We start from the raw sequence: 14,994 nt of genomic DNA, 5'->3' as shown, positions 1-14,994 counted from the left end.
ACAAAATTGGAATGCCAGCAGCGGCGCTATATTTACATTTCAGTCTACTGCCCCTCCTGTGCCTTGCATGATTTAGTGGCTGAAATACCGCGGCGCATCGTGGGAACTCAGTAAACCCTGGCTTCTTACTGAGGAAGAATGATTTACTGTATGTCTTCATCAATAATAGGTAATGGTTTTAGTCAAATTTGCAGTATTTACTAGCTGAGACAGATCTCAACAGGAAGTCCGGGCTGGGCTTGAATTGGCAATCATTCTGCCCTAGCCTCAACCTCAGAATTGTGGTGCCACACTTGGTTTTCAATATATATTTTAATTAAGAAACTTGTTCTTGAGTTTCTTTCTCATTTTCACCTCCCCCCCCACACACACACACACACACACAAATCCTTACAAAATGTCAGAGAAAGGAAAGAGAATGGATGAATTAAAAACATACAAATATAGTAAAATTGGATCCTGGGCTTCTCAGGAACAAAGTTTTATTTCTTTCTCTGCAGCTTTCAGTAAAGGACTTGCGTAGTTTAAGTGTGTATCAGGTAACCTTTGAATCAGTTGTATTTGGCAATTTGTGAACAACAAAGTGTTTGAGCCCGGTGGCTAGAGATGTCAGTGTCACAGTCTACCCAAGGCGCCGCAGGTATGGCAGTAACATGCTTCCCAGTCACGTAGGCCAAGCAATGGCAACTCATACTCAGCCTTGAATCCTTCTTACTCTGGGCCCCACCCCCAGGCTACTAGCCTCTGCAACAACTGCCAAAGGGGCCATAGAAGTATTCCAAATGGAAAACCTGTCACCTCTAAAACCCAAAGGACCCTAGAAAATGTGCCTGCTGTGGAAATGGCCGTTCTTTACTCGGGAGGGGTCACTGGTCCCCTCAACACGGGTGTGTCAGCCCTCTAGATCTAACTTCTCTCTCTTACCGTTAGGGTGTTCCTTACTAGACCCTCCAGAGTGCGTAACACCTTCTTCGAATTAGGCCAGTAATCACGATAGCACCGGAACACCGGGCTGATGGGGTGTTCTGCAAAAGGCCGACCGCTTTGGCCCTTTGTATTAAAAGTGACAGAGGGCACGTGAGTGTTGATATCGGGGGAAAATTAGGATTGTGTACTGTTATCATCCATGGTCGTCTTTTTCGAGACGGGCGTGGGAAGGCTATATTTACCAGACCCCTGACTGTGAGCCCGGTAATGGAGTTTTCTGGAGAGACGCTGTGCCTGGAACAGCAGCTGGGAGTGTCCACTGTGTACCAAGCTGGGCCACTAGTCAGCTGTCACAACCACAGTTTCCCAGAATCCGGACTTCTGGATCAACTGGGAATTTGACAGGTATCACCACATTCATTCTCATAATCCACTCCCACTCCAGTTTTCTCCCTTTCCTCCTCCCTTCCCCATGCCCAGGCTGTCTGTAGAGCAAGCGGCCTTGGAATCGTGGTTCTCCCATCCTTAGCGCTGCGTGTCCGTGCTGCCACGCCTGGATCCATCCTTGAATTCTTTGTTGTCCTTACGTATTGTTTTGTTTTGTTAGACAGGGCTTCTCTGTGTAGCCCTGGCTGTCCTGGAACTCACTCTATGGATCAGGCTGGCCCTGAACTCACAGAGATTCTCTTCCTGCTTCCTGAGTGCTGGTGTGTGTGCCAATACCGCCTGGCCATCCTTGCATTCTTAAAGGAGGCATTAAACTCTGTCACTTTCCTGGGATAGGACAGGTTTTGATTTGCTATGTTGGCTACTGTCAGAGCCATTTCAGAGGCTTCCTCTTGGCCTCTTACAGCATGTCGGAGCTACTTCAGTCCCAGTCATCTGAGCCTTTTGACTCCTCCATACTTTCGTCTGGGGGTTATGGTAATCTTGCTTTAATGTGGATTACACTTGTCACTTTCCAGAGCTTCGGAACAGCATCCTTTAGTTCTTGTTTCAACAGTACGTATATTAATATTGGAATGATCAGGAGATTAGGATGGACCCTGTGCAAGGATGGCACAGGATTTCATGGAACACTCCATCTTTCCTTCTCTTCCTTTCTTCCTTCCTTTTCAGAGCAAAAAACCCTTTTTCTTTCCCTTTTTTTAAATTTTTATTTATTCTCTCATACAATATATCCTGACCCCAGCTTCCCCTCCTCCTCACCTCCAGGTTTCCCCAGCCACCTCCCCTCTCCCCTAGATATACTTTCTCCCCTGTGCCCCCACCCCCCGAAAGAAGCTGGCCTCCAGGGAACATCAATTGAACATGGCACAACAAGATACAATAAGACCAGGCACAAACCCTCCCCTCAAGGCTGCGGGAAGCAACCCAGTAGAGGAAAGGGATCCCCTAAACAGGTGAAAGAGTCAGAACCCTCCAACTCCCACTGTTGGGAGCCCCCCCCCAAAAAAACACCAAGCTAACAACCGTAGCACAGATGCAGAGGACCTAGCACCAACCATGCAGGCTCCACAAAATAAAACTTCTGGTGCCACAGTAACGAAGGTGTAGAGTCGCATCTGGGGCCCCTTGCAGGAGGTCAAATCTAGCCACAGGAAAGCCCTTCAGTGTTGGGAAACTCTCAACCTAGCTTTACCCCATCTCCCCAGCCCTCAAGCACATTCTCCTGGCGCTTGGGAGCCAGGTCCAGTGGCGACTTTGGTGTATAATCTTTTCATCTTAGCAGACCCCATACTCACCTGGCTGTGCTAATTAATAATAGTATAAGTCCAGTGACCAGGAGGAGGGGTCAGGGCAGATCCTGGGGATCCAGGTTGTTTTTCTAAATTATCAGCGTGGTGGGGGTGAGAAGCGGGCACCTGCCTTTCCATCTGAGACAGTGGCTCACCTCCGCAGTTCCCGGGCTGTCCAAGGAACCTTGGGAGTCAAGCTTTTCAAGTATGCCTCCCAAGACACCCTCACCTCATTGCTTAGGGCGAAGGTCTTCCCTGTTAGGACCCGATTTCAGGAGGGCACTTGATCATGAACCTTCTCTAGCGCCTCCCAATCCTGTATGTAACTTAACAATTCTGTCCAATAATTAACCATTCCCGTCCACCAGAAGACAGGATCCCTTTCAGTGCTACCAGTGAGGACCACTGCAAACATTGACCGAGCTGCCAGTGGTAAAACATGTAAATTAAGTGCTGTATAAACGCTCACAATATGAAAGAAGTACAGAAAAAGCAGAGTGACTGGAAAAACAGTCCTGCCTGGAAGATTCAGAGAAATCTTCCCAGAGGAAAGAAGCATCCGTCTGCTCAGAGGGAAGGATTCAGGTTTCTCTAGAAAAACGAACTCTGATGCCGACTATAAAAAGCAGAGAATAAACAGACGAACTTGATAAAGGCTGCAGCGATGGCACAGTGATGGAGCACTTGCGCTGTTATTCCAGCACCACACACACAAGAGATGTTGTGTGCATGTGCGTGCCTGTGTGCGTAGAGAGGCCGAAAGGGGACATTGGTCTCCTGATCTGTCGCTCTCTGCCTCACTGCCTTGAAACAGGCTCTCTCACTGAACTGGAGCCAGGCTGGTGGCCAGCAAGCCCGCTGACCTTCCTGTTTCTGTCACCACAGTACTGGGTTCATACCAGGGCCCTGGGTGGCACCGCCCACAGTGGGCTGCGCCCTCCTACATCAACCACGAACTAGGAAAATGCCCCGCAAGCAAGCTACGTGTTTTCTCAATTGCAGTCCCTTTGCCCCAGATCGCCCTAGTTTATACCAAATTGACAAAGCAAAATAAAACAGCAAAAAACCCAAAACCTTACTGGCACAGACCCCTGAGGGAAACTGAATGTTGAGGACGTAACGAAACAGGAATTATCACAGCGGAGTTGAGACTGATCAGAGAAACACGGGCGCATGAACTCACAGCGCAAGAAGAAAGCAGTGTTTTCCCCGTGTTGCTGCAAAGGCCAGGAAAAGGTACCCAAACTGCAAGCTGGCCGAGGCTGCTGGGAAAATAGCTGTCGTTGGGATATTTTGCTGCTTCTGGGGTCCCCAGTGCGTCACACAGGCCTGCGCTTTCCCCGATGTGAACTTCTGTGGTAGCAGGAACGCACAGCGACGGAGGACTCTGCTGTGTGTTCACCCATTTCATACACTTGGCCTCATTCAGTTGGTACGAGGTCATCAGCGGGGAAGGGCCGTCTCCTTTGCTGTTAACGTTCTTAATGCTCACTGCATGCGAAGCCCCGAGCGGGCAAAACCTTACCAAATCAGTAATCAGCAGTTGATGTTGAAAGAAAAATTCAGAGATAAACAGAGAAGGCAGAAAGCAGAAGCCAAGGAGAAGAGAAAAGGACAACTGAGGAGAAAAATTTTATGGTAGCTGCAAAACTAGGAGAAGTAGACAGTGGTGGCACGTTCCCATCTCCCAGGAAAGAAGAATGTCCTCTGCTGTTGGGGGCTAAGCAGGCAGCGCGTTGGAGTAGAGCCTACTTCCGATTCAAATCCACCTCTCAGTCCCATTTGTCTTCAGGCTCCCTCCCTGGTAAACAGCCTGAGTCAGGGGTGGGCCGTCAGAGGCCCTGCAGGGCACGCCCTTGGGAGCTGCACCTTTGGGGGCTGGAGCTGGCCAGTGGCTGAGAGTGCTTGCTGGTCTTGCAGAGGCCTGGAGCTCCGAGTGTCCTGCTTCTACAGCAGGCGGTTCACCCCTGTAACTCCAGCCCAGACAAGCTCAATGCCGTTGGCCTTTTGTGGGCACCCGTGGGTACGCATACCCACAGCAGACAGACAGACCTGGACACACCAAAAATAAATAAAATTTTTAACAAAAAGATGAGAGGACTTGAGGGTCCATGGTGGGGCTGAAGAAGAAGCTGGGTTGTAATAAGGCTAAAATAGTATTTTCTCTGTCCCTAGGAGAGTCAAGAACCAAAATAACCCCTTAGAATCGTTGGGAACTGATGAGAACTGTGTGTCTCCGAGGCCACGCCCAGCCCGCTTTGTGGCTGCTGGGAGTAGGGTTGCGGTGATCCGTGTGGGCAGATGGATGGTAGACCACAACATCTGCTCAGTTTCCGAATTACTTTAGAAACCACACTGTCTACAAATTCCTGTTCAGCAGGCTTGGCTGTGATTTTCCTTCTCACGGTCCTGTTATCTCTGATAACCTCTGTGACGTTCCTCAGACCCCCACAGCCTTCACGAAAACCACACACGGCCCTTTTTGTTCTTTCTTTTCCCCTTCCCTGCCCCGTCCCCCTTTCTCTCATTCTTTTAGACACAGTCTCTCTATTCTGTAGCCCTGGCTGCCCTGGAACTCGCTGTGTAGGTCACGCACTGGCCTGGAACTCACCGAGATCAGAACGTTAGTGTACTAAAGGTCAGCTTGACCCTTCCTGAAAAACAGGGGTTTTTCCGGGCCTGGCTGTGGTGGCACTCGCCTGTAATCCCAGCATTTGGGAGGCGGATCTCCATGAGTTCCAGGCCAATCATGGGCTGGGGCGGAAAAGGGTGTGTGTGGGGGGAATAAGGGCTGGTATTTTCACTCTGTAGCTTTATAAACTGAGTCTCTGAGAGGTGAATTAACGTGACAAAAATCACATTGTGTGCTGGCTAGGGCTTGAACCCTTTTCTGGAGCCATTTTTCCATTCTACTGTTCTTTCCGTACAGTCCTGCTCCAAGTCTTTTAAAACATCTTGTTGCTAAGTGAAGGTGAAGTAAACATACACACAAAGGAAACTGGAAGCACGAGACATGGCGAGGATCTATGGCTTGTTGGTCATGGTGAATGAGTGTTGTACCTTCCCCTGCATTTTTACAGGTTTTGTGCAAGCAAGACTCTCTCTCTCTGTGTTAGTCAGACTTTTGCTGTTATGACAAAATACCTGAGCAAAACCAAAAAAAGAAAGATTTGTTCTGGCCTTTGTAGGTTCCAGTCTGTCATGGTGGGGAAAGGATGGTGAAGAAAGCAGCTTACCTCGTGGCGGCCAGGAAGCGGATGGAGGGGGCCGGGAATGGTAACCGGGCTCTCTCCTTTCTCCCTTGGCTTTCTCCTTTCTCCCTTTCCCCGATCTGGGCTTCAGCTTATATTTGCATGGCACTGTTCACACTCAAGACAAACCTCAGCGCTCTCAGCTAACCCTCTCAGAGACACCCTCACAGAGGCCCAGAGGTGTGCTTTACTGATTTCCAGTCGGTTCAAGTTGACAAGGGAGATGGCTCAGCAGGTAAAGGAGCCTGCTGCCAACCCTGACAACCCAAGTTCGGATTCCTGGGTTTGTTTATGGAAGTAGAGAGGATAGAACAGATTCCCACAAATTGTCCTCTGACTTCCACACCCATACACACATAAATAACTTTATAAAAAAAAATAACCATCACACCTCCTATGTTAGTCTGTTATTCAGTTAGCACCTGGCCTCAGTTAGCATATTTCTGTTGAATGATTCTCTTATTAGTAATACTTGAAGTTGTGATTATGCAAAGACACTAGCAGGACATGGAATACCATTGGTTGTCTAGCTTCAGCTGAGCCTCAGCACTTACCATGCCCTCTGAAGTACTAAGTACTTAATACTTAATACTTCTCTCCTGCTTAATACTTCCATAATTCTGTCCCTTCTGGCTAAATGCTCTTTTCCTTGTCTGATTATCCAAGGACTATTCATGACTCAGCTCAAATGTCAACACTTTTGTATTCTTTTTGGAGGGTGGGGTGGGAAGGGTTGTTTGGTTTTTGTTTTGTTTTGTTTAGGACAGAGTCTCACCATGTAACTTTGGCTAATCTGTAACTGGCTGTGTAGACTAAGATATCCTGGAACTCTCAGAGATGCACCTGCCTCTGCCTCCCAAGTGCCGGGGATTAAAGTCATGTATCACCATACCCAGCTGCGATTTTAAGATCATTTTTGACATATTTATTCATTTACATTTGTTTTGCCTGCATGTGTGTGTACGCACCACGTTAATGCAGCGCCTGAGGAGGCCAAAAGAAGGTGTTGGATCTCCCGGAACTGCAATTCCAGGTGGTTGTCAGCCACTGTGAGATTCAAACCCAGGGCCGAGAGAAGAGCAGCCAGCGCTCTTAACCTCTGGGTCATTTCTCCAGCCTCTCCCATTTTACAAGTATATTTTTTTCAAGCTATAAAAATGTGGGGGGCGAAGAAGAGAGAGAGAGAGAGAGCACATGCGTGTGCTCCCTGTATAGATCAGAGGAGGCTATCGGAGCTCCTGTTGTTAGAGTTAGTGTGGTTATGAGTTGTACATCATGGGCGCTGGAAACCAAACTCGGGTCCTCCAGAAGAGCAGCAAGTATGAAGCCATTTCTCTGGCCACCTTTAAAACTTGTGTTTTGTTTGATTTTGTGTACATGGTGAATCTGTGTATAAGTGTGTACATATGTTGGGTGGCCACAGAGACCAGAAGAGGGTGTACTACAGGCACTGGGGCTACCTGACATAGGTGCTCAGAACCAAGTTTGGGTCCTCTGCAAGAATGTCAAACACTCCTAACCGCTGAGCCATCTCACAGCCTTTCCTGTATGTCTCTGTAACAGTCTGTTTGAGTGAACAACAGTAACTACCATGTGCTTATTTAACACACACACACACACACGCACGCACGGGCACGCACGGGCACACAGGTGCCCATGTGCTCGTGAATCCTCACACTGCTCATACTAGGGCTAACCTAGCCACAAGGCTAGCTAATCGGTGGGCCTGCTTTTCAAGCCCAGATGTGTTTAAGTCCAAGTCATTGTGAAGTTTTGCAAAAGCGCACCCATTCACGGGGCTGTGGTGGTACACACCTTCAGTTCCAGTATTCAGGGAGAATCCCAGCACTCCGGAGGCAGAGGCAGGCCAATCTCTGAGGCCAGCTTGGCCTACAGAGCAAATTCCAGGACAAGCACCCAGAAGAAACCCTGTCTCAAAAAACAAATCCAAACCCAAACCCCAAACCCAACAACACAAAACCCACCTTTTTCACTGTGTGTATTTATTGTGCACGAGACTGTTCTGCAAGGACATTTTCATATACCTACACATTCTACACATCGCGCCTATGACCTCCATGCCCTGTCTTCCCTTTCCTCAGTCTGTAACTGTGTTTTCTGCCTCCTCGGAGGCTGAAAGTGCTGCTCGTACTGTCTGTTTATAGGCACGCAGTAATGTTTCTCTGCTGGTACACACGGTCCTGTTTCCACGTTTTCACTGAGCACTCCTCATCCGCACTGCCCTGCCTTCTGTTCCCCGCCTCTCCACCCTTCAGAAGCCCCCCCCCCCCCCGTGCCCGTGGCTCCTCCTACAGCCCACCCTGACCTCTTTCTCACTTGTCTGAACAACAGCAGCGCAGGCATTCTAGCCAGGGGCCACATTCCCTCACTCTGTCAACCTGACTCATGACGAACTTTTCAGGACCGGGGCAGGTCTTCTCTTGGGGACACCCCACGGCATGTAACAGGCCCCATCACACCCTGTGGCCGGTGGAGTGGAAGGTTGCCTTCATCAGCCTTCACTAACGCTGGAAGGTTCAATTCGAGTCTACGTGATTCTGAAGGTGGTAGTCACAACCCCCACTCTCTGCTTGGGAACGTCCCCTCACTCAACAGAAAACTCACACACATCCACTACTGCTTCAGAGTAAAGACTGAAAACTGAGAAGAAAATGAACCACAACAAGGGTCCACCATAATTAGTCCAAGTTCTTACAAACAAAACAAAAACATTTTCTATTAGTACATGAGAGAGAAAGAGAGGGGGAGACAGACAGACAGACGGACAGACAGGGCACATGCGTGGGGGCTGAGTCGGCTTTTTCCTTCTACCGTGCGGGTCTGAGGGGTCAAACTGGTAGTCGGGCTTGGTACCTGTAGAGCTACCTTACCAACCCACAGTTCGGAATTCTTGTTCGGCTGGAACCCTGGATTATTCTACTGGGATACAACACCAAATTCTAACGTTGTATCCCCAGACCTGCTCTGAGGATTCCAAATTCTGTTAGCATCCGTGTATGCCCTGCTCCAGTTCTGTGCGGCCTATTCAGCCGGTCTGTAGCTGCTAACTCTAGGCTCGAAGTCACTGTGATTAAACTCCGTATTCTATTCGGGGAGCCCCATATTCTCCCGATGAACAGGTTCCAGCATTTTTGAAACATCAGTTACAAATAGTTTATGTGCATGAGTGCTCTGCCTGCACGTGTGTGTGTGTAGCGCGTGTTTCCTGGTACGTCTGAAGACCGGAAGCAGGCATCGGGTGCTCCGCAAGCAGAGTTAGGGGTGCTCTCCAGCGCCCTACCCGCAGGCTTTGCAAGTAAAGCTCAAGGTAGCTGCTTCTGGAGTTCTAACTTCCAGTTTGACAAACCCAGATTCTTCTTTCAAACACACTTAAGTTGCATTTATTTGATTTGGAGGATGGTGCATGCGTGCCACAGCATTCATGTGGAGGTCAGAGGACACGTTGCTGGGAGCTGGCGCCCTCCTTCCACCCTGTGGGACCCAGGGATAGAACTCTGGCCAGTCAGGCCTGGTCCTAACAACCTTCTTTGCCTGCTTCACCATCTCACCTGTCTCCAATCCAGTCTCTATCACCTAAACTTTGGGTTTTAACTTTCTAATAATTTTAGGTTCTGAAGATTCTACCATTAGAACTCCATTCTTGGAATCACGTATCCATCCTGCTTTGTAGCATCACCCTCTGTCAGAGTTTCCATTCTACTACTGCAACCTCATATTTCATTATTGGAATCGCAGTTCCAGATCTGGAGGCTTGAGACCTCAATAGTTCCAGATTCCACAGTTAAAACCTTACTCTCCCAGACTTCCTCTATTAAAACTGAAGGCTCTGCTCTCAAAACCTTAAATTCTGCTCTAAGAACTTAGGCTCTCCCCTAGAAAATATTAATGCCATGACCGGAATTGGATCTGAAGTTTCAGAATGGAGGCTAAAGTTTTAGCAACAGTCTCTTGGATTGTAACTGCTAAGATTAAACTGGGCTCTTCTAATTTCATAAATGAATAGTTTTTTAGAGGTCCAGTCCCTACTGTGGGAGTTTCTCCTCCTCATTGGAACCCAGGGTGCTGCTACCGAGCCCTGGTTTGTTTTACGATAACCCCAGGTTTTATTGATTAGCTCAGTATTTACTAACAGAATCCAGGAATCCAAACCCGCTTGTCATGGTGGTTAAAGCTTCGGCTTCAGAACCAGGCTGCTTATGGTTGTGTCACATTTTTGTGCTTCTCACATGTGTGACTCCAGTGCCCTCATCTGTGGAGAAATAGGGCTGAGGACAGAATTCACCTGAGGCAGCAGTAACACCGGAGCAAGTGAGGGGTTTCACACGCTGCCCGAATGAAGAAAGCTCTCAGTAAGTGTTAGCTGTGGCATAACTACTGTATTTTAATGTCTCCCCCCGTAACTTTTTTGAGACAGTGACTCACTCTAGTTGCCCAGGTTGGCCTTGACCTTGCGAGCCTCCTGAGTAGCTGAGATTTCTGTGCCAATAGGCCTGACTAGCATCATGATTTTTTTTTTTTTTTTTTTTTTTTTTTGGAGACAAGGTTTATCTGTATAACCTTGGCTGTCCTGAAATTCTCTCTGTAGACTAGACTGGCCTCAGACTCAGAGATCTGCTTGCCTGTGCCTCCCAAGTGCTAGGATTAAAGACATTGGCCACCATCACCCACCATCAAGCTTCTCTTGAATTCTCTATGTAGCCAAAGGTGATCTCTCTCTCTCTCTCTCTCTCTCTCTCTCTCTCTCTCAGGTTTCTCTGCCTTGGCTGTTCTGGAACTCTCTCTGTAGACCAGGCTGACCTGGAAGTGCTGGGTAAAATCATACACAACCACACTCACCTTTTTTAAAAGGTAATTTACTTATGGTTTTTTTTTTTTTTATATATATACATTGGTGTCTTGCCTGACTGTATGTCGGCATGAGGATGTCAGATCCCCTGGAGCAGGAATTATAAAGACTTGTGAGCTGCCGTGTAGGTGCTGAGAATTGAACTTGGGTCCTCTGGAAGAGCAGCTAGTGTTCATAACCACTGAGCCATCTTCCAGTCTGAGTTTGAACTCTTGATCCTCCAACCTCTCAAGCAAAAAAAAATACAGCAGTGCACCAACACATCTAATTTACATAATTGCTGTTGATGGCAAAATTTAATAGTAGTCTAATTATATATCAATATGTATAATTTAATGCTGTGTCTCAGGGATCCACTATTACAGCTCAATAGTCCTTCCTGGAACTCAAAGCTGTGCTCTATGAATCCCGTGTTTGGTGCTTACATTTCAGGTTAAGCATTCAAACTGCAATATCCTACTTTTGGAACGTAGGTTCCGGTCTCAAAATGCGGGATTCTAGTAAGAATATTCTAAGTCTAGTCCTGTTCTAGTCCAAATTCGACTCCAAGTTCTTCTGTGATACTGAAAGTCTACTGCCATATTTCCAGATTTTGCTCTGATAATCTGAATTTTTATTGAGATGAGAAGTCCAGGTCCCAAAATCGGAGCCTGAAATTCTATTACTAAACTCCCCAAATCTCCTGTTGGCCTCAAATTTAACTCATTGAATTAATCTTCTCCCATGGAGTTCAGCTGCACTTTCAAGTCCACAGTTTTCTTCTTAGGAAGATAGCTCTGCTCTCTGTACGTGAGCGCTGTGCTTAATTCTACACCCAAAACCAAAGATTCGGCTTCGGGCATGTCAATAATGCCAAGATTCATATTTGGAACCCCCTGTTCTCATCTGTAAGCTCCCGGTTCTAGGTTCTTGTCTTTGAGACAGGATGTTACTGTGTTTCCCAAGCCTGTCTTGAATCTCCTGCACTTAAGTGATCCTCCTGACTCAGCCTCTCACGTGCTGGGATTATAGGTGTGCACCACCAGACCTAACATCAAAGTCTGAGGTGTTTGTCTGTTTGAGTTTGAGACAAGGTCTCTCTACATGGCTCTGGCTGTCCTAGAACTTACTATGTAGACCAGGCTGGCCTTAAACACAAAGAGATTTGCCCATCTTCTGTTGGGATTAATTGTGTGCACCTCCCCAACCTGCTCCAAAGTCTGAGATTCTAATACTGAACTTTTGGTCATCAAATTCGGAATTGTGGATTTTATTATTTTACTCTCTCTCTTTTTTTTTTTCCCTTTCTGAAGCTCTAGCTCTCAAGTTTGTATCTCTTAGCTACTGGCTAGGAGTTTCTTGAGGATATCCCAAGCATAATGCTTTTTTTTATGCTCTCATCAAGCATACTCTTAAATTCCTGGAATAACCAGTCTCCTCATAAATAGGAGTCCTTGGCAACAGCCACAGCTATAGGAAAGCAAGCGGGCCCTGAGGAACTTCCTACCGTTCTTCTGTCTTTTTCCTCACTGGTACCTTCCGGCTCTTGTTCAGGTCTGACTGTTCCCATCAAGCATACTGAGGTCAAGCAACCTCAAGAATATATACTGAAGACCACACACATGGGGTGGGGCAGGACATGACTGTTGTTTGTTAGCGTGAACAGAGCTCACATCTCTAGCGCCATTACCAGCAGTGTGGTGGCACCTACCTGTAATCCCAGCATCGGAGAAGTGGAAGAGGATGGTCAGGGGTTCAAGTCAGCCTTGGTTACAAAGAGAGTTTGAGGCCAGCCTTGGATACATGAGACCCTGTCTAAAAACACCAAAAATAAACAAGAATTTATCAGTGAGGCACCGTGGCACACACCTAGGGTCCCAGCTCTCAGGGAGGCAGAGGCAGGCTGATCTCTGCGAGTGTGAAGCCAGCCTGATCTACAGACTGTCAGGGCTACATTGTAAGACCTTGTCTCAAATAAATATTTGAGGCCTGCCATAGTGGCCCATGTCTGTAAACCCAGCAACCAGAAGACAAGAGGCAGAGGGGCTGAAGGTCAGACTCGAGCTGGGCTAAATGGTAAGCCACTGTTTCAAAAGCCCCCACCTCCAAAAGAACACATTCAGAACCTTCTACGCTAGAGTAAAGAGGAATTAAGATATTTCAATATTCCACGTCTCCCGACACCTAAATGTTTAAGAGTTGAAGACTGTAAAGTTAAATTGAAGTCATTCACACACTTGCAAGGACTGAGCTAATTTAAAGGGAAACTCAAGGACTCCTGAAATCAGCTCACTGGTGTTTAAAAGTCTCCTATTTCCCTTCGTTTGTAAGACGTGCTTAAGAATGGCTGTGGGTAATACCTGGGCTTTGCTATTATTTGCTATTATTTATCCCTCCTGGGGCTGCTGTGACCATGGCTGCTGCGCCACCTGGCGGACGCGGCTTGGATTACACCGCGGGCTGCGTCCTGCCTCTACACACGCTGCCGCCGGGTTTCATGGAAATGATTCAGGAGAAGAGTTCAGAAGTTATCTAGTAACTAAGTGGAGAGAGGCAGGGGACAAGAGAAGTCTTCGTACCTGCCCTAGGGTTATGCCGTGCTTTATAGAACTTCACTGGGCAGATGAGCCCTAATGGTTGACCTGACTCTAGAGGAAGAAAGACACATTTAAGGAGGGAAATAAAAAACAAAAACAACGAACAAACTATATAAAAATATATTTATAAATATACATACATATATACATATGCATATATGTACATAAGCATATATACACAAGAAAATACATATATACACACACATATATATGTATACATGTATGTATTGATATATATATATGTATATATATGTATTTCCTTGTGTCCACTTGGCGCAGAAAATAACAAGGTGGTGGAAAGCCCAGTTATAAAAGTGCCTTTGATAATGGTAAGCTGCTGTGCAATCGGCTCTTTGCATCCAGCAGAGGTGATGACAGTGATTAATAGCCAGTTTTTACAGCCCTTTAGTGCGTGCAAAATCCTCTTAAACATCCGCCCCCGGGGAGGTCCTACAACCCCGTGCTAACGCTGCGGGCTGCGCTAATTCTGGGTCTAAATCTGTTGTATTTGAGAACTGTTGTGTTTGGCAGCTGTTTAACTTCTGTTTAAATTTTTCTTTTTCGTCTTAAAGTAGGACCCACTTCACTGGGCTCTCGTCAGGATTAAATGTCAAGTGTCCTTACACACCAACCAGCAGTTAATAACAATAATCAGTAGCTATCCCAAGCGACTGTGCTGTCTGTGACGTAGAAATTCTGATAGTGGCTGAAGTGGAGCACTAAATCCTATATGTTTTAAAGAGCCGCACCAGAGATTTTCCTGTAAATGGAGGCGGGCCCCCGAGCGCTCAGAGTTCTCAGTTACAGCTTTCCATGTGGGCTTTATACAGTGTAGGCCTGCAGATGGTTAGGCTGGAATGGGAGTTCCATTTTTGAGAGACTTTGGAACCTGCTGAGCTAATTCACGCAGTTCACAATCAGTGAGTATAATTACAGTGGAAACAAAGACGTGCTGAACACTTACCAGTGCAGCGTGTGGATAGAAGATTTTATATTGTGTTTTGGTTTTTAGAAAATAAACTGTGAGGGGCTGGAGAGATGGCTCAGAGGTTCAGAGCACTGGCTGCTCTTCCAGAGGACCTGAGCTCAATTCCCAGCCACCACATGGTGGTTCACAACCAGCTATAATGAGATCTGGTGCCCTCTTCTGACATGCAGGCAGAACAGTGTGTACATAAATAAAAATGTTAAAGAAAAAAAGAAAATGAACCGAGCTGGTGAGAGGCCTCACGACCCTAGATCAATCCCAGAACCAATGATGGATGGAGAGAGGTGCCTCCAGGAAGTGGTCCCCTGACCTCTACACATGCTCTGTGGCATCCATATGCCCACCCACATATCACACACACACAGACACACACACACACAAACTGTTGGACAGAACCCCATCTTTTTAAAAATTTGTATCAATATTTATTATATTTATTATTATCTTATTTTAATGTGTTTTAAGTGAAAGAGTTTATATGCTTTTATTCCACAAGTTCTTTCCGGACATGACGTCTATCCTTTCCGTGTCCGGTGGGGATTACAGAGGGAGCTCGTTGGGATCTGAGTGTGGAAAACTAAGCGGCAGAAGAAGGACACAGGCTGCCGAAATGACAGGGCCGAGATTCCAGCTCTGTCTGCCCAGC

The 14,994-nt window shown here is 47.0% G+C and overlaps 1 non-coding gene across 1 annotated transcript; it reads left to right on the top strand.

The window, feature by feature from the left end:
• The first annotated feature begins 1,914 nt into the window (after nt 1–1,914).
• LOC129692625 (U6 spliceosomal RNA) lies at nt 1,915–2,018 on the top strand. Its single transcript, XR_008722732.1, has one exon. It is a non-coding gene; the product is annotated as a U6 spliceosomal RNA (small nuclear RNA).
• The last annotated feature ends 12,976 nt before the right edge of the window (nt 2,019–14,994 follow it).

Source organism: Psammomys obesus, unplaced genomic scaffold (genome assembly GCF_907164565.1).
Source record: "Psammomys obesus unplaced genomic scaffold, mPsaObe1.curated_primary_1811, whole genome shotgun sequence".
In the NCBI taxonomy this organism is placed as follows: Eukaryota; Metazoa; Chordata; class Mammalia; order Rodentia; family Muridae; genus Psammomys; species Psammomys obesus.
Note: the sequence above shows the minus strand (reverse complement) of the source record. Positions and strands in the feature narration are given on the sequence as shown.